General features: G+C 35.2%; 1 protein-coding gene across 2 annotated transcripts in view; it reads right to left on the bottom strand.

Moving 5' to 3' along the window:
• Nucleotides 1-20,155, bottom strand: part of EPB41 (erythrocyte membrane protein band 4.1) — a 184,314-nt gene that overhangs the window by 116,078 nt on the left and 48,081 nt on the right. The window lies entirely within an intron of this gene.

Genomic DNA, 20,155 nt, shown 5'->3' on the forward strand with positions numbered 1-20,155 from the left:
TGACATTTCAACATGATCTCCAAACATCTTCCTTTCCCCCTTCCCAGTGAGGAACTACATGGGAACCTAGCAACACAAAAAAGCTGAAGATATAAAGACACTCCAACCATGGATATTCAAAATTACTGGAACTTGCTTTCTTCCACGTAACTTATAAGGACTCTATAAGGACAAGAGCCTAGATTCTCCATCATAGAACTACAGGAACTAGGTAAATCTTATAAAGATTCACAGAATCTTTATATTTCTAAAATACAAGAGCAAGTTAGAAAAACCTACTCCGAATTCTTTGAATTATATCCCTTAGCCATGAGGGGTTTCATTTGACGTGGTTATATCCTCCACTTATCAACTCCCAATGTATTCATTATATTGCCCAGACACAATTTTCCACACCAATGTCTTCAAATGAGTTCGTATACACAGAAAGAGATGACTTAATCCTTGTTCTAGAAATACATAAGTTCATATTTCCTAGGTCGTGGGATACGGGTGAAATTGAAATTATTAAGTTTATTTCTAAAGATGTGGATCTAACACCCTGAGTCCAACACTGAAACACAGCTAGGAAATAAAACATGACACCACATTTCAGCATGTCTAAAAACATGCTATTCCTTTTAGGGGAGGGGTTAAAAATCTTATCATTCCTTTTTCTCTATATCCTTTAAATATAATTCTTCCTACAGATACTATTTTCTAGCACAGCATCATGAAATCTCAGACCAACATAATGACCCAGCAGCCATCATTAGGAAGGAATATAAGTTATAATGCTATCTATATTAAAAATATGAGAAAACATAGTTTTCAAGTATAGAAATAACAGCACTGGGAAACAATGGATAATGTGGTATGAGAGAGACTTGAAAACAAAGGACCTGAAATTCTCTATAAATGTAATTCAACCACCTGAAAAAGAGCTCATTGTGTAGACAAAGATCACATACTATAAAAATCAGGTTCAAATCATTTATAAATTGTTTATAAATAGAAACTAAACCATTTGTGTTTAAAGTAACAATTTTCCTACAATCACTTGGAACAGCTCTTTAAGGAGTTAGAAGAAATAGCTAAATAGTCTCTATACCAAATATCCATTACACCTTCAATTTATAGCAACGGGGGGAGAGAAGGGAGCAACTCTCCAAAAAACTATTCATTTGCTGAAGGAAAAAAAAGAATATCTTTGAGTTAAAAATCTCTCAATCCTTTTCATGATCACCAAGTAAACAGCCTTATTTTTGTTCATATTACATGAAGATTATAGACTCTTAACATGGAAAGGACTTTAATAAGTTACCTAGTCTAACTTCTCACTCAATGCAGGAATCCTCTCTGAAATATTGCTAACCAGAAGTAGGCAATCTAGCCCTGATGGCAGGGACGCTTACCATAACCCATTCCATTGTTAGGTAACTCACCGTACAAAGATCTTCCCTCACATTGACCCCAAATCTGCCTCTCTATAATTTACACACACTGGTCCTAGGTGGAGCCACTAGATCATCCAAAATGAGTCTACTTCTGCTTCCATATAGATAGCTTTTCAACCAAAGATAGTTTGAAGACTATTACTTTGAACCAGATGAAATTGTTGATATTCAATCATTTTTTACCTTAAAAAAAAACAGCGAATTTCATATGGTCTAATCTAATATATTGTTTTTCACCCCTCACACTGCTCCCCTCTCCTTCGGTCTTCTGTTTCTAAGGCTAAGTATCCCCAGATCCTTAAACTGTTCCTCATATAGAACACTTTACCAGTTCCTCACTATCCTGGTCAGTCTCCTCCAAATGGATTCCAGAGCATCAGTATGTTTCTTTCAAATATGGTACTCAGAACCAATCCCATTTTCCTAAATGACTGAAATGAGAGAATTTCTGATATTAATTCCCATTTTATAACCTGATTCTGAACTGAAAACTGAACCATCAATTCTCAACAGAGAGGCAAGAATGATCCAGGTAAAACTTAAGTCAGACCATTCCACTGCCCAAAAACCCTCCAATGACATTTCATACTATTCAGAATAAAAGCCAGAGTCCTTCCCACCACCTACCCTGCTCTAGCCACATCGGTCTCCTCACTGTTCCTTAAACATCTAGGCAACACTCTCAATCTGGGCCTTCGTATTTGCTGTTCCCTTTGCCTGGAAAGCTGTTTCCCAGACAGCCAGAGGGCTTATTCCCTCTGGGTCTTCACTCAAATATCACTTTCTCAGCGAGGCTTTACTTGGCCGCCCTACCTAAAATTGGAGCCCCCTCTGCACTTTTTTCCTTTTCCTGCTTTAGTTTTCTCTGTAGCACTTATTACTCTTTAACGACACACGGTAGAGTTTTTACCTATTTATTTTGTTTATTGTCTGTCTACGCCACTAGAACGTAAACTCCATTGGAGCAAAGGATTTTGCCTGTTTTGTTCATTGCTGCATCCCTGGTACCTAGAATGCTGCACAAATAAATAACAGTTGAACAAATAAATGAGCAAATGAATGAAAGAAACTGATCTTGATATACTTAAAGGCCAAAAACTATTTTCCTCATGATAACAGATGTACATGAGTCATTTGGTGAAGGGTGAAGAAATAAACAGATTCCAGACATACTCAAATACAAAAGGCTTATTTACATGTCCAAGGTACTCAGATACTTCAGACGTAGATATGTTAATTCCTTCTTTTAGAATAAATTGATGATGGGTAATAATATCAGCAACTTCGTATTACTCTTCTAAAGCTTTTTTTTTACTTATAAATACTATTTTAAAGAAAAACATTCACTCATAGCAGAATGCTTTTGTAATTTAATAACAAAACAATTAGCTAAATTATTGTGTTGCCTAGCAGCAAAAGTAAATTAATATGCCAAGACCTTGAAAATGCTCAAGTATATTCCAAATATTTTCTTGTGTAGTCCACATAGTCTCTAACAAAGGTAACACTCAAAGGAAATCAGAGTGATGAGGATCTACGCACATGGCAATGACCTCAGATTCCCTAAGGGTATACAGTTCTGGGTCAGCTCCCAGGAGTCTGAGTCCAGTGAGAAGCAGGCCTAGCCATTCCTCCCTAACCTCTAGGTCATTCTTCATTTATATGTGCTCTGAAAAAATGAGGTTGTGTTTCAGTGCTGCCAAGAGGATCATGAACCAAATTAGATACCCAGAAACACTGTTAATTCATTCTTTATCTATATCTGATTCAGTTATCTTCTTTCTGTTTGATAGAGTCTCCAGATGAACACCCATTCTTTCAAGTAATATTACCCTATAAGAAATCCTATCAGGAAATAACTTTCAAAAAAAATTCTTAAAAAGTAATTATAAAACGCTTCCCTGGGTTATTTAGGTCCTATGAAAATTTTAAAACAGTATAATAAAATTCTCATTGGAAGCCAACGAGAATTACAATATCAAAAACAGCCTTTTTTTCCATAATTAACAACTAAATATTTTTCTTCTCTTTTGAGGAAAAAGAAAATTAAAGCTTTACCATAAGTACAAGCAATATAAAAAAACTCATTCGCTAATTCAAACAAACCTATGCACTAGTTCAATAAACATTTACTGAAGATATCCTAATATTCTAGGCACCACACTGAGAGCCTAGATGTGGTTCCTACCCTCAGAGTACACCACCTATTAAAAAAGACAGGCAAGAGCAAGCAATTATGTAGTAATATATGCAGAAAGTAAGCAGGGCACAGAGAAAAAGCATTTAAACCAGCCAACAGAAAAGTCCTTTTGGAGACAAGCTGTGTCAAATCTTAGAAGATGAACAGGAGTGAGGTGAAGAAAGGAGGAAAAAGCACGACCACCTGGATGAGCACCAAGAAAGAACATGAACACGTGAATGGGAAGCAAGCAGTTCCCTATGCTGGAGTATAAAATATAGGATGACAGAAAATAATAGAGGATGAGACAGGCTTGGGACTAGGTAGGGGTAAATTAGGGACGACTTTCCTTTGTGACATGCAAGAATTTATACCTCACCCTCTGTAAAAGAGGTAGCCATTAAAAGATTTTAAACATGGAAGTACCTCGGTAAAATCTGCTTTAAGAGAATTTTCTTTGGTGAGTGAGGTACAGGAGTTGGAAGGAAATGGAAACAGACTACATAGTAGGAAGCTCTCATAACAGGCTTGATGAAAGATCAGTAGAGCCTGAACCAAGGTTGCTGAGATAGAAGGAAAGGAGATGGATTCCAAAACTACTGAGGAAAGACAGTATGACAGAATGGATTACAACACCAGCTTCAGAGTCAGAAAAACCACTTGCTGGCAATACTGACTTGGGCAAATTCCTTAACTTTTCTAAGCCTCAGTTTCTCCATATGTAAAATCTTCCCTACTTTATGGTGTTTTTGCAAAGATTAAATGAGAAAATCTAAATCACTTAGCATAGTAATTGGCACTTGGTAAATACTCATTTTATGGTAGCAATTATTATTCATACAGTAAAGTGACCAGGCCTTAGTGATTGAATGTAAGTCATGAGAGAAAGGAAATCAGGGTTGACTCACACATTTTTACTAAAGTGATAGATAAGTGCAAATTTAAAAGAAGAAATAGGTTTAAAGTGGAGGATGATTATTCTGTTTTTAGACATGTTAAGGAAGTCTATAGGATATCCAAAATAGTTTAAAGCTGCTAAAAGTCATTCTCAGTTTTCAAAAACAATGTTGATTGTAAACACAACAGGTTTACGTACTTAACCCTGGGTATATAAACTGATCTAACCAAGGTTATAATGAAGCATCAGAGAACGTTAAAACTAAGTCAGAACTCATATATCTAGTTGCGTGGTTCTTAATCTTTTTGTTGTCATGAACCATGTGCGAATCTGATGAAAGCTATAGACCTTCTCCTCAGAAATCTTCAAAAATAAAATTTTTGCAACAATTGGTTAAGAACCCCCTGATTCATTCCCCTCAAGGGGCACTGAGATACAATTAGGTTGCGTTACTGCTAATTAGAGGCAAAGCCAAAACCAAAACCCAGGCTCTCAATTCTATGCTTTTTCTCCATTATTACCAGCAACTTGAAACGATTCTTTCATATTTATATTTTATTTAGTCAGTCATGCAAGGTTAAAATCACACACAGAAACACACAATTCAGATTTTATTGACTGCAGCTTGTAGCCTTCAACAGGCTTTCTGGATCCAATGCCATTTTCCCATAGTCAGGTGTTTCCCATTTATGCTAACAGAATTAGCACTCGAAATAAGCAGAAGCGCTGGTTGTGGGTTCTTTTTGTTTCTTTGTTATTGTTATTTTCCTTTTTTAAAATAAAAAGTTGTTTAACTTTTTTAAACTTTTTTTCCTAATGAGAACTGATTTCTTAAAATGTAAAGAATGTTATTACAATTTTATTCAATAAACGCTACTGCCACCTACCAAGTACAAGGCACTGAGTGCAAAGATATCTAAGAATCCCAAAATAAAATAAACATAAACATAACATAAAACAAACAAATGCCTCAAACTAAGCAAAAGAATAGAAAACACCTTTATTTGTGCCACTCATTTAATGTTGCCTAATTAAAAAATTAAAAAACCCATAAGAATCTGTGGAAAAGAGAGACACAGACCCAACTATTGATAGTTTAACATAGACTGTGAGCAATAAATGCTCTAGCAGTTACATAAACAAAAAGTTATGAGGACCTCGACGGAGGAGCAATGAGCTTTGGATTCTGACAGACCTGAGTTCTAATCCTGGCTCTGCTTCTTCTAAACTGGGAACTTGGGTAAATTACTTCTTGAAACCTCTGTCTTCTCATTTGAAAAACAGTAATGTAACTTAGAGGACTATTGTTGGAATTAAATGAGAAAATACATATAAGTGTCAGCTATCATTCTGAAGAAAAATTAGATTAAATTTTACATACTACATTTGTAAATTACATGTGACAAGTGTACTATATTAGCGAGTAAATTCATTCTGCTTCATTAAAGTGGAAACTGCTTCTATATCTATACTATATTATCTATTATATATATATCTTAATAAATATTTCTATAGTATGCAGGTTTATGGTGTTGACAAAAGCATACTTTTTCTTAAAAATATACCGCTTCAGGGGCTGGTCCCATGGCGTAGTGGTTAAGTTCGGCCCGCTCCACTTTGGCGGCCTGGGTTTGCAGGTTCGGATCCTGGGCGTGGACCCTCACCACCTGTCAGCCATGCTGAGATGGTGACCCACATACAAAATAGAGGAAGACTGGCACAGATGTTAGCTCAGGGCTAATCTTCCTCAAGCAAAAAAAGAGGAGGACTGGCAACAGATGTTAGCTCAAGGTGAATCTTCCTCACAAAAAAAAAATATATATATATTGCTTCAGAATTCAGTACACCTTAATATAGGCTAGTATAAACAGATTAAGCAGATATCAAAACAATATAAAAACATTTAATACCAGATAAAAAGAGATAAGGTTTCAAAACACATTATCAATTCTAATTACTAACAAACAGCATAATATTTGAACATAGCATAATATTTGTATTTGGAGTTTAACAATGACATGCCAGTGGAACAGTATGGGCTTAATTCTCTTGGGATTAGTCAATATACTTTATTATGGATCAGCAACGTGTCATTCTTCCTTTTTAATGAGAATACAAAATAGAGATTTACCATCTGCCTTTGGCTGATCATTTATATCAAATAAAAAATGGATTTAAAAATATCTCAGTATTATTAATAGAGAGAAAAGCTGAATAGAAGTTAATGGCATGCCAAAGTGAATAGCCATTTCTCTTAGAGCACATTTCTGGTGGTATCTTAGAGTTTTTAAAATACGTGATTCCTATATGTTTAGTGATAAAATTACTGCCACAAGAAGAATATCAGGATATTTACAGGCAAAAGAATGAATCTGGACTCCTACCTCACACCATATATAAAAATTAACTCAAAATGCATTTACTCCTAATACAGAAACAAAAACTATAAAAGTCTAAGAAGAAAACATAGGTATAAATATTCATGACTTTGGATTAGGCAAGGGTTTCTTAGATATAACACCTAAAGCACAAGTAACCAAGGAGAAAATAGATAAATTAGACTTCCTCAAAATTTTTACTTTTGTGCTTCCAAGGACATCATCAAGAAAGTGAAAAGACAACCCACAGAATGAGAGAAAATATTTGCAAATTATATATCTGATAAGGGTCTAGTCTCCAGAATACACAAAGAACTCTTACAACTCCACAATGAAAAGACAACTTAATTTTAAAATAGGCAAAGGATATGAATAGACATTTCTCCAAAGAAGATATACAAATGGCCAATAAGCACTTGAAAAGATGCTCATCATCATTAGTCACTAGGGGAATGCAACTCAAAACCACAATGAGCTACCACTTCATACCCACTACAATGACGATAATAAAAATAAATAGATGAGAAAGAGAGTGAGAGAGAGGGAGAGAGGGAGAGAAGGGAGGGAGGGAAGGAAAATAAGAAGTGTTGATGAAGATGTGGAGAAACTGGTACCCTCATACATTGATGGTGGGAATGTAAAATGGTACAGCAATTCCACTCCTAGGTACATATCCAAGATAATTTGAAACATGTTCACACAAAAACTTGTATATGAATGTTCATAACAGCATTACTCATAATAATCAAAAAGTGGAAGCAACCCAAATGTCCATCTACTGAAGAATGGATAAACAAAATACGGATAAATGGATAAACACAATGTGGATAAACAAAAAGAATGGATAAACATAAATAAAACAAAACATTATATATCTAGACAATGGAATATTATTCAGCAATACAAAGAAATGAAGTATTGATACATGCCACGACATGGGTGAACCTGGAAAACATTATGCTAAGTGAAAGAACACAGGCACAAAAGGCCACATACTATATGATTCTATTTACATGAAATGTCCAGAATATGCAAGTCCATAGGGAAAGAAAGTAGATTAGTGGTTGCCAGGGGCTGGAGGGAGGGGAGAATACAGTGACTACTAACATGTAAGAGGTTTCTTGGGGTGATGAAAATGTGCTGGAATTAGTAGTGATGGTTATACAACTTTTGAACATACTAAAAATCACAAATTATACACTATAGCATACAATCAGTGTACAGATTATGGTATGTGAATTAAATCTCAATAAAACAAACAAATAAACAAACAAAAACTCTACCAATTTCAACTAGAGAAATCTACTTAAGAATGAAAGCAAAAACCAACTTAAAATTTATCTGCAGGTCTGGGAACTACAACAACATGTATACTGAAGTCACCACTGCCAAAACAGCTATCAACCCATGATGGATTTCTATATAAAGATGGAACCAGTCTGCCTTTCCTCATAAAAGAAGAGCAAATGGATGGGAGTTTCCTCTAAAGATTTAAAATGCACTCTAAAGATTTATTGCACTCCTGGATTTGGATCTGGAAAGGGAAACTCAAACTTGAGTTATGATAGCAATTTGCATTAGTAAGTATACAGTTGAATTTTTAATTTTTCCTTTGTGAAACTATGAGAGACATGAGATAAGTGTTAATATACATATTCTTGAGAACTGTATTACATATTAACCCACACAACTTAGGACACAACTTAGTCAATAGTGTTACCTCACTTCATCCCTATGAAGTAAATGGAACAGATATCATCCCCATTTTATAAAAAAAGATAATCTCAGAGGAGTAACCTGACCTGTTCAAGATCCTAGGATGGTAGAGCTGGACTCTACACCAGGTGCTCTGAATCCCAGCCTGGTTTTCTTTCATTAAATCAATGTTCTCTAGCTTTAGTGTGCTATTTTCTCCTTCACTCAAGTCTGTCACTCAGCCACTTTAATATATTGTTTAAGGGAAAACAAAACTAATCTCCAAATTATGGTCTTATGAATCCTTATTAAAGTATAACCTATTTATAAGCCAGGATACTCTGTAAATGTAGAAAATACTTGAAGAATACTTAACATCTTATTCATCTAAGGTTATTCATCTTAAAACCTCAAACATTACAGGAGTTAAACAGCTCTATGAAACACATACTCATCATATAGGAAAGCCTCTTTTGGCCCTCACTCAGAGTCTATTTACCTTTCCTTTAAGCCTAATTCTAATAAGCTTGTTTGTCTAACTTATCAGATAAATTAAAAGTAGAAAAGGTTATGATTCTACTAGATGCACACACTGAGAGTAAAGTAACAGTGTACAATGAGGAAGGAGACACACAAAAATCCGAAGGTGTAACAATCCTGACCATTTGTAGAGGTAATAAGTCCTACGTAGCTCAAGGTCTTTATAATTGTTCATAATAATCCACAATCACCAATAAAAGGATGACTCAATTCCATATACTTTATTCAAGAAGGTAGAAAAATCATAGTAAATTGTTATGTAACAAACACTATAACTTTCGCAGTACTTTGAGAAAACTGTTTCCTTGACAAATGTGGTTTACTTACTAAGGTTCGCTTTAGGGCCTATATTCATAATTTTACTCAGTCTCAAATAGATTGTTTCCCTCCTTGAAATCAGATGTGTGTGCAGTAAGAAAGGGGATGAATGTAGCTCCTATTTTCTCAAATTCAAAACCTTGGATTCTTCTAGTCCCCTTTTTGTTCCCAATTTAATCCAATCAGTTGCCAAGTCCTATCAATGCTCTCTATGCATCTACTTGTTTCCATTTTTATTGTTCCTGCTCTAATTCACTTAAGAATACTAGAAATAACCTGCCACTATTTCTAGTCTCTCCTGCTACAAAAGTTATCTTCCTAAAACAAAGATTTGATCGTGTCACTCTTTTATTCGTTCAGTTAACAAACATTTATTGAAAAATCAAACTTTTAAAGGCTCTGCAGTCGCCACGGTATAAAATCCAAACTCCTTTTCCACAGCACCTCAGCCTGGCTGTGATCTGCCCTCACCCTACCATTCTAGTCTCTTTTCCCACAGGTCCCACCTGTGGGACTACTTGCTATTTCCTAAAACAGCCTGTACTTCCCTGCTGCTGCCTCTGTGCTCTCTGCAATACTCTATGCCTGCACCTCCACCTACTGAAATTCTAACTCTCCTTAAAGGCCCAGCCCAAATGCCATGTTTCCCATGAAACTTTCTCTAGGCCTTCCAGTCATAATTAATTCCTCCACCTAAGCATCTTTATTTACTTAAGATATATTGGACACTTTTTCCATAAATATCCAGCTCATTATTTTTAATAGTTGCACAGTATTCCATTGTATAAATGCCACAGGTTTTACTCAAAGGTGACATACAATTTTTAAAGCATTAATTTTTTAATATAAAGAAAATAAAATAATCTTGTAATCCTACTAACCAGATAATACCTCTTGATACATTTAAAGAAAAAAATAAAACTAAAACATGCTCATGGTTAGAAAATTCAAACAGTACAGAAAGGTATTTGCTGGAATTATAATAGCAACTTCAACTAAGTAAAAAGTAAAGAGAATCAAACTAGAAGAGTATGAAGAGGGTATGAAGAATTGAGGGAGCAGCATGGGTTCACCTAACTGTAAACACTTACTGAAACTGATTCTTTTTTCCCCAGAGTGAAAAGGGGCTTTTTAAAGACTCATTCTTAAAAACAATGACCTGTTATAAAAATGTTCTTGCTGTGTTTCTGTCAGGCAAATTGAGCATTCTTTCCTTTTTTTTTCTTTCTGTCTTTTTATTTTGACAGTCTCTCTATATAAGGGAGGGAATATGGATTATCCAGAAGCAATCAGTCATTAGCAAAATCAATATGCACACCCATGAAGATGTCTAAAAACTATTTCAAATGTTCTCTAACTTCCCCTGCATAGTATCCCGAGTGGAAAAGGCTTTTACTACATAGTGTGGTTCTATCCCATCAAAACCAGACCTGGCAGATCTAAGCCGTACCTATGGGATACACTGCCTACACCAACTCGAGGTTTAATGTAAAGCCTCCTAATAGGGCTGACTGACTCCAGATTCAACCATACTCCTATCCATTCTTTTTTTTTTTTTTTGGTGAGGAAGATTGGCCCTGAGCTAACATCTGCCACCAATCTTCCTCTTTTTGCTTTTGACGAAGATTGGCCCTGAGCTAACACTTGTACCAATATTCCTCTATTTTATACGTGGGATGCCGCCACAGCATGGCTTGATGATCGGTGTGTAGGTCCGCACCCGGGATCCAAACCTGAAAACCTCTGGCTACGAAGGCGGAACTCGTGAACTTAACCGCTGTGCCACCAGGCCGGCCCCTATCCATTCTTCACACTACTTACAATCTAGTCTTTCTTAAGCAATGCTTTCTTCATGTCCTGCCTATAGAATTCTTACTGCTATTTTAAGGCCAAGCTCAAGGTGCAGCTCTTCCAGGAAGCCTTCCCTAAACTCTAGCCCTCAGTAATCTCTCTCCCTCTCCTTGGAATTTAGAGAGCATGTTTATTACCACATTATCCAGCATTTCATTAAATTCTACTTTGTCCTCTATTATTTCATGTATATTACTAGATTGCAAGCTCCTTGATGGCAGGGTTTATATCCTAAATGTCTGTATATTCCACAGTACCTAATCAGAGGAATTGCATAGTAGGTGCTCAATAAGTAATATTTTTAGATTATTCTTACTGTGAATTATCTCATAGTAATGTAAATATTAAACCTTTACACATAGTTCTCTAATTGTGGAATTGCTAAAGTTTATTTGTGGTTATGTGTTACATGAAGGCACTATTAGTAATATTGATTGCAACCCAACACAAAGATTAATCTATCAAACAACTTTCCAACAGACAAATAAGCTCAATCTATGACAGTCCTCTAGTTTCAAGAAAAAGCTCTTGTTCTCAGAGCTCTGTAGTGTAGATCTGCTGAATGAGCTGGCAGTTATTTACTTTCAGTTCTTCAAAACTAATTTTTCCATACAGCTGTGTTTACTCACACCATGTCTCATTTATGTGAGAGGTGTAAAACAGCAAAGCCCAGATCTTTCCCTCTCTCTTTACATTTTCCTTTGCCTTTGTTATTTGCCTTCTGCAGCTTGCTAGCCAAAGCCATAATTAGTACCCCACAGGGATCTATACTTTTCTAATAAAGAACAGCCTACAGCACAATGACATGTATACACACACAGCCATGTGTGTTCCTAACAAATTAGGAATATTTTACACATGCAAACCTTCAATAGCTAAATGGGAGCACTTTACACAGCAGCTGCAACTGACTCACAACACTGACTGCAGACTGATTTGTCCCTTTCTCTTACTGCACACACATCTAATTTCAAGGAGGGAAACAAGCTATTTGAGACTGAGTAAAATTATGAATATAGGCCCTAAAGCAAACCTTAGTAAGTAAACCACATTTGTCAAGGAAACATTTTTCTCAAATTACTACAAAAGTTGTAGTGTTTGTACATAATTTACCGTGATTTTTCTGTAAAGCCATAGTTTTCAGTCAAACTGATTAATTAGTACTTCTTAAGACCGTTAAAACAGACAACACATATATGCAGGCTCTGGATCCTGTTCTACATTCCCTTCACCGTCCAGGGGCCTCTGACTTCCACTCAGCGTCACCTTTCACTCAGTCTTCTCCACAGCTTGTCATTAATCTTGTCAAGTTCCCACTCACACCCATTAGTAAATGGAGGAGAGCCAAGGAAAAGAATAAATCAATAGATTATAAAGAAAAAACTAACAACTCACTCCTTAAACATTTAATTTACAAGTATAATTCAAGTAGGAAGAAAAGATTTGCCCCTTCCTCACTATGGCAATATGAATGCAAATTCCTTCATGCTTGTACAATACCCATTGTAACTGGCCTATGTGCTTGCATCAGCAAGTGCTATTACTAGTAACAATAATAACCAACTTACTTCATTGAAAGTAAAGGCCATGGACCCTGAGAGGCTTTGGAGTTTATAACAAGAAGTTCAAAAGCCACATGCACCAATATTGCCTATGAACTAAATAATGGCTCCCATATATACTACTATTTTCCAAATGTATACAGATGCTGTTACGATTAATAAAATCAAAATACATTTAAAAGATTTAATGATTTATAATAGCTTTGTCATGTATTTTGTTAATCAAGAATTACTAAAATTACAGCTACTATCACATGAAGAGCCACTAAAATATTTACCTAAAAAGGAGTCTAAATAATTAATGGTTATTAACTGAGGCTGAAAATGAAGGTTGAATTAAGGTTGAAAATCTTAACCTTAAGGTGGAAAACCACTTCATAAGGCTGGGCACCTTGAACTGGAACCATGTATAACTCATTTTTGTTGCTGGTGACACACAAGTTACTTAATAAATGTGCTTTTGAACTAAACTGAACACAGCCTTAAACATGGGCACTCTGAATCACCCTTCTGCATGTTTTTTCAAGTTAGTAAAAAATTTTTAAACCCTAAAACTGGGAGATCTGTGAAGTGTAAAGAAGAAATATCAATATGTTGTATGAAGTTAGAACCATTCTTTAGAAAATGTTACTCAAAAACTAAAATTTTCTTATCACACTTAACTGGCATGTTTAATCTGTAAATGTGACTGAAATGTCATCACTCATAATTGACTTACACACACATTGGTTAACAGGAAGTTCAGGATCTAATACTAAACAAGGGGTTCCCAGCTTTGAGGTCCCTCAGACCAAACTATTTTCAATCTCCCTTTGGGAAATATTAATAATCTTGAAATAGCAGTTATGCTTTGCAGCAAGCAAGAGCATTAATACTGACTTGAGGACAGTTGCCACCGGCTCTTTGTTCTTAGCATTTATCTTTTACTTCACCTTCTACGACAATGATGACTAGCACAGTGTAAAACAATGAATCTTCCCTAATGATTTGCCTCATTTAAAACAATATCAAAAGTCTATAACATTTTAAAATGGAAAATGAATGAACATTTAGTTGAAAATAATAGAAAATATAGAGGGTTAAACTATAAACAATTAACAGCAGTAGTTCTCATTCTAGGGTACACATCAGAATCACTGTAAAGTATGTTAAAAATGTAGATGCCCAGGCCCCAGCCTAGCATCCTCAAGGGTGTTTTTTTTTAAAAAAAAAAAAAGCTCCAAAGGTGATTCTAGTAGACCGTTGCTTAAACTTGAGCCTAAATGTTCTCAAACTGTGCTCCCCTGACCACTAACATCAACATCACCTGGCAACTTGTTAGAAATGCAAATTCTCACACTCCACCCTGACGTACTGAATCAGAAACTCTGGGGATGATGCCCAGCAATCTGTTTTCCCAAGCCCTGCAAGTGATTTTGATGCATGCTAAAGTTTGAGAACCTCTGCTTTAGACCATGGCATCCACCCATTCTTCATTAACTCCATAAGATGAAAAAGAGATTTAATTAATACAAATATACTTAAGGCATTTTTTTCCTAATTGTTTTAGTTTTGTCTTAACAAATCATTAAATCAACACTAATGTGACCTACACTGGAAAACGTTTCAATTCATCAAGTTCTTGGATCAGGCTTCCTTTTTAAACACAAATGTCCTGGTACTAGACAAGAGATCCAAAGTTAGTATGCCATTTTGTCTATTCTTCATCTGGTCCCTGGGCAGCAGGAGTTTCTGAAATCAGCTGATTAATTGCAACCCTTGAAATGGAAAAAAATCCACATGGTTTTTCCTTCTTGATTTTAATTTTAAGGCTAAATGATGACTAAATGCAACTATCATTTTACAAGAAATATAGAGAACAAAGAAACCTCTTAAACCCTACCATAGAATTGAAATTGGCAAAATCTAGACTGAGTAGAAATGCTACAGGATAAATGACCTGATTTCTTCAAAAAAAACCTTATAAGAAAAAGAGAGAGGGGCCAGCCTGGTGGCGTAGTGGCTAAGTTCGGCATGCTCCTCTTCGGTGGCCCGGGGTTTCACAGGTTCAGATGCCGGCCGCAGACCTACACACCACTCATTAAGCCATGCTGTAGCAGACCCACATATAAAATAGAGGAAGGTTGGCATGGATGTTCGCTCAGGGCCAATCTTCCTCACCAAAAAAAAAAAAGAGAGAGAGAGAGATAAGGGGTAACCTATAGATCAAAAGAAACGTGAGAGACATATCAATCACCTGCAATGGATTCTAACTCAAACAAATTACAAAAAAATTGTATTTCAGACAACTAGAAATTTGAACACTAAATGGATATTTGATATTAAATAATTATTGCTCATTTTTTAGGTGCAATAATGGTACTGCGGCTGCGTAACACGGCTACTTTTTAAAGCATACTTATCTTTAAAGACATACCAAATTATTACAGATAAGATGATACATCTTAGATTTGCTTCAAAATAACACAGGAGGAAGAAAAGGGTGGATGATAGAGATGAAATAAGATTAGCCATGAGTTGATAATTGTTGAAACTGGGTAATAGGTACCTGGGATTCATTATACTATACTGTCAACTATTCTTTTATATATGTTTAAAATTATCCAAAATTTTTAAAAGTTTTAAACTAAATGAAGTTAAAAGAGATTGGTAAAGCTGCAACAGTAACATTTGTCCCATGTATTACCTGAAATATTGAAATCAGGAAAAGATTCAAACTAAGTCTATTTAGGACTTTTAGAGAGTAAAAAACACAAATCTAAATAGTGTATTTTGCAATTTAAAGAAAGAGATGGCTAAGGTACATTCTTGGGAGCTAATCAGCTTTCCTAAGACTTTTTAATTCTCTAAGAAAACAACTATATGACCAGTATTTTACCATTCCAGTGTCTAGGTCCATACAGATAATTATGTTGATGACCACAGCTGCCCAAGGCGTTATTAAATGGGTATAGTGTCTATACATATGCTCATTCTTCCCTTGAGCCACTTGATCAACTTCTTGCTAAATGGGGTGATGGAGAAACCACAGCTGAGGTCTGGCATGAAATCTGTCACATTGTTTCTAGGAAAAGACAAGCTAAATCTTTATCTTCATCCTGATTTACATAAGAAATTTATAAAAAAGAAATGAGCAAAAGAAGAGAAAAACTTCTAGATAGCAGCCCTTGTCTGGAAATACTTATCTTTCAAAATGCACATAATATATACAACTGATAAGCTATCACTATCGTTATGGATATAGTACGTTTAAAAAATATACTACTGAAGAAATACACCAAAGATAACAGTGGTTATCTTCCTGTGGAGGGATGTTTTCTTTTCCCCTTTAGTATATTTTGCAGATTTACTACAATGAGAACACGTATCACTTTGATAACTGCAAAAAAAAAAAAAAAAAGTATCCCTCCACTCCAGGGACAGAAGAAAATTTATTTTACCACTTTATGTAGTAAATTATAAGTCCCATTACACAGTTTGGCCCAATTTAATACAGGCTATAATTTTTTTTCTTCTAGCCCTATCCTTGCTGGTATCCCCAATATGAACTAGACATCTTTTTGTTTTTGAATAGACAGGTCTCCTCTGTCTATTTCTTCATAGGTTAACTTCAAACGGTAGGTAACACTAATCTTCAAGCCACCTCATAGTTTCTTAAGTATAGTACCCTCCAGAGCTCCTGATTTCAAGAAATATTCATAAACTAGTATCTTTTTCCTAGACAACTTCTGCCTGCCTAAGCCAAATTCCCTTCATATAAGCTGTCCTCTCATTTCCAGTCTTTTCTAACTGATTTGTTTCTGCTCTATTATTGTACTCCTTTCAGTCTCCTGCTTCAATTCCTCCAACATATGTCAAATCACTTCATTTTTTGGTATGTTTTTTGTTTAATACGTGCTCTACTTCTCAGCACCAATACATGGGGATAATGTAAAAATAAATTAAAATTTCATATGGTTCAACCTGATATCAGGTTCAACCTGATTATTAATTACATGTACAGGCATGTGTTTATAAACACATTTTCTCAATAATTAGAAACCAACAACTTAAGTGCACACGCTCCGCTGCTGGGGGCGCGGGGTCGGATCCCTGGCGCGCATCAACACACCACTTCTCCGGCCATGCTGAGGCCGAGTCCCACATACAGCAACTAGAAGGATGTGCAACTATGACATACAACTATCTACTGGGGCTTTGGGGAAAAAAAGGAGGAGAAGTGGCAATAGATGTTAGCTCAGAGCTGGTCTTCCTCAGCAAAAAGAGGAGGATTAGCATGGATGTTAGCTCAGGGCTGATCTTCCTCACAAAAATAAATAAATAAAAATAAAAATATTTAAACCTATGAAGAAAAAACTTATATAAAAAAAAACCCAACAACTATAATACCACCTTAGTAAACTGAAGAGGGTTGTATTTCTTCATTTGGCCTTGATATACATGTGCAGAAACTGCTAGGTGCCTATCCAAGATATCTCTATTTCTTATTTTAAAAATTCCCATATAATTAAGGGCAGAATGTGCCCAACTAAAAGGCTACATTTCCCAGCTCTTCTTACAGATAGAGGCAGCCAGTAGGATATAAATAGAAGTCACTGCCCTTTGGCCTTCTACCCCTCCCCCTACTGCCTTCTTGCCTAGAACACAGATGGCTGGCTGGGGTGTAAGCAGCCATCTTATGACTTTCAGAATAGAAGCCATATGTTAAGGCTGGCAGAGCACAAATTTAAAAGGAGATTAGGTCCCTAACTTCATGGGATCAAGAAAGTTTTTTGTTTAACATACACATAGGTTTTCCTTACTAAAACAAATCTATAACTTAAATATTCACACTAAAAAGCATCCCAGTTATACTATATCTAAAACCTGGTTATGGACACTTACCATAGAAAGGGAAAACAATTTACTGATCTAGAGTCTGGTTCTAAAGTTAGACAAATATGAGTCTGAACCTGTTCAGTTACTTGCTACCTATGTGGCTTCTTGGATACATAACATCCCTAAGCCACAGTTTCTTTATTAAACTGTTGATAGTTAAGCATTGTTCTGATTATTAAATACTACTGCTTAGTCCCATAAATGGTATTACCCTATAAGGCTGAACGTGTATACTCTATGACCCAGCAATTCTACTCCTAAGTATCTACCCTAGAGAAACTCTGAGGCGCTTATACACGCCTATAAAACCCACACACACACATATACAGGGAGACATCTCACACACATGCAAGTAGTCATGTACAAGAATGTTCACTGCAGCAATGCAATGTCTATCATCAGGAAAACGAACAAATTAATTGTGCAATAGTTACACAATGGAATATTATACCACAGTAAAAGTGAATCAATTACAATTACATGCAGTAACATAAAGAAATCTCTTAGAAACAATGTAGAGTGAAAAAAGCAAATAGCAGAAGAATTCAAAATATATCTTTTTCATAAGGCTCAAAAACAAGCAAAACTAAATGGTATATTTTTAAGGATATCCATATAGTAAAATTACTTTTTAAATGAATGTAAAATACAAAATGCATAGCAGCAGTCATCTCTGAGGGGAAGGCAGGAGAATGGATACGGGAGGGGAACATTGGTCGATTTAACAGTACTGGTAATGTTCTAGTTCTTAACTTGGATAATAGGTTTATATGTATTCTTTATATTATTATACTTCCTAAATTACATTTTACATTTCATATATTCTTTTAATGTATCAAATGTCACATGATAAGCATATAAAAATAGTGCGAAAGGATACTAAGTGCTGATTTAAATCACTAAAAAAAGACACTCCATTCTTGCTACACTCAAATAGTTGCTGCTTCAGAGTTTCAATAACCAATTCTCACCACTTAGCATAAGTAAATATTGTACTATCTTTAGCAGCTTTCCAAGAACTGTTGATTTGCTTTGTTTTCTCTTGGAGTATGTGTCAAATTTCTCTTGAAGAAACAAAATTTCCACATGATTTGAGACTTATAAAATAAAATTTCTACAGAATAGTACAAAGGCTAAGATGTGACAATTTCCACAAATATGTTTTATAACAAATCAGGAGAATATTTAAAGAAAACATGAAAAAAACACAGTTGTAATTGTTAAATAACTTCAATTTGTAGCACACCAAAATGCATTCTAATCAGTATACTAAAATAATTGAAACAATTTAGCTAGTTAACAAGAATTAATATGAAATATTTTAAAATTAAACATTAAGATGTCCAATCTATTCTGTGGAATATCTAAAATATCTAAAATGCATCCAAACAGTGGAAGAGTCCCTAGTTGTATCTAACAAAAAGAAACCCATTCATCCTCAAGGGGTTAGCAGGACTATTTAAGATTCACAATTAAGCAAAAAATTTAAAGTTACACTTATCCATTAATTTGGCCTTCCTTTTGCACATACCCACAGCTGCTCCAGTTCCATTCCTGAATAATTATGCACCATCCCTTGTCTCACTTTTTGTTGTTCCACCATACTCTGCATATTCTCTCCATACACAGGATCTTTCCTTTCAGCCATGATGTTGGCTTCTCCACCTCTCTCTTTTATATGGGTTTACTTCATTCCACATTAAAAACATAAACACCTGAAGTAGTCACTAACACTGTTTGCCCTTATAAATGTCTTTCATACATCAAAGAGCATGAACTAGACCAGCAAACCCTAGGACCCTACGACAGCCCTTTGAGATTTAGACCAGCTAGCCATCTTCTTCATTATTTGATTTTTATTGGTCAAAGTTCCATGCTGGATATTGGGAGAGTGGGGAGTACAGGCAAGAAACAAAATGCGGTTGCTACTTTAATGAAATGAAAAGTGGAGTCCCTATTGCAAGTAAAATTCTAATCAGGTATTATTCGAGTTGCAATAATTTACACATTACACAAATCTCCAAATTTCATCTAGTGGAAATCAACAAACCAAAATAAAAAGTAGGCTCTAAAATATCAAATATCCAAAATTTTTACATTATGTCTAGTGATCTTAAATTTTTTATGTACACATTTGGCCAAGTTGCAATCCAACTGGCTATGGATAAGTGAGATAGCAGAGGAGATTGCTGTTTTGAATAAGAAGTTGAAATAAACTTTAAGGTTCTTTTCAATCATAAAAGGATTACATCTATTAGTAAAAAGCAACAAACATTTACTAAAGGAATAAAATATTATACATTATCACAACCCAAATCTGTGTCAGTGCCATTTTTATTCTTACATTCATTCACAATGTCTATTTGAAAGATATAAACTATTCTTCTTCAAACATAGATTTTCAATACACCATACCACGT

The sequence above is a fragment of the Ceratotherium simum genome, chromosome 22, assembly GCF_057802395.1.
Source record: "Ceratotherium simum simum isolate JZ-2026a chromosome 22, ASM5780239v1, whole genome shotgun sequence".
NCBI classification, from domain to species: Eukaryota; Metazoa; Chordata; class Mammalia; order Perissodactyla; family Rhinocerotidae; genus Ceratotherium; species Ceratotherium simum.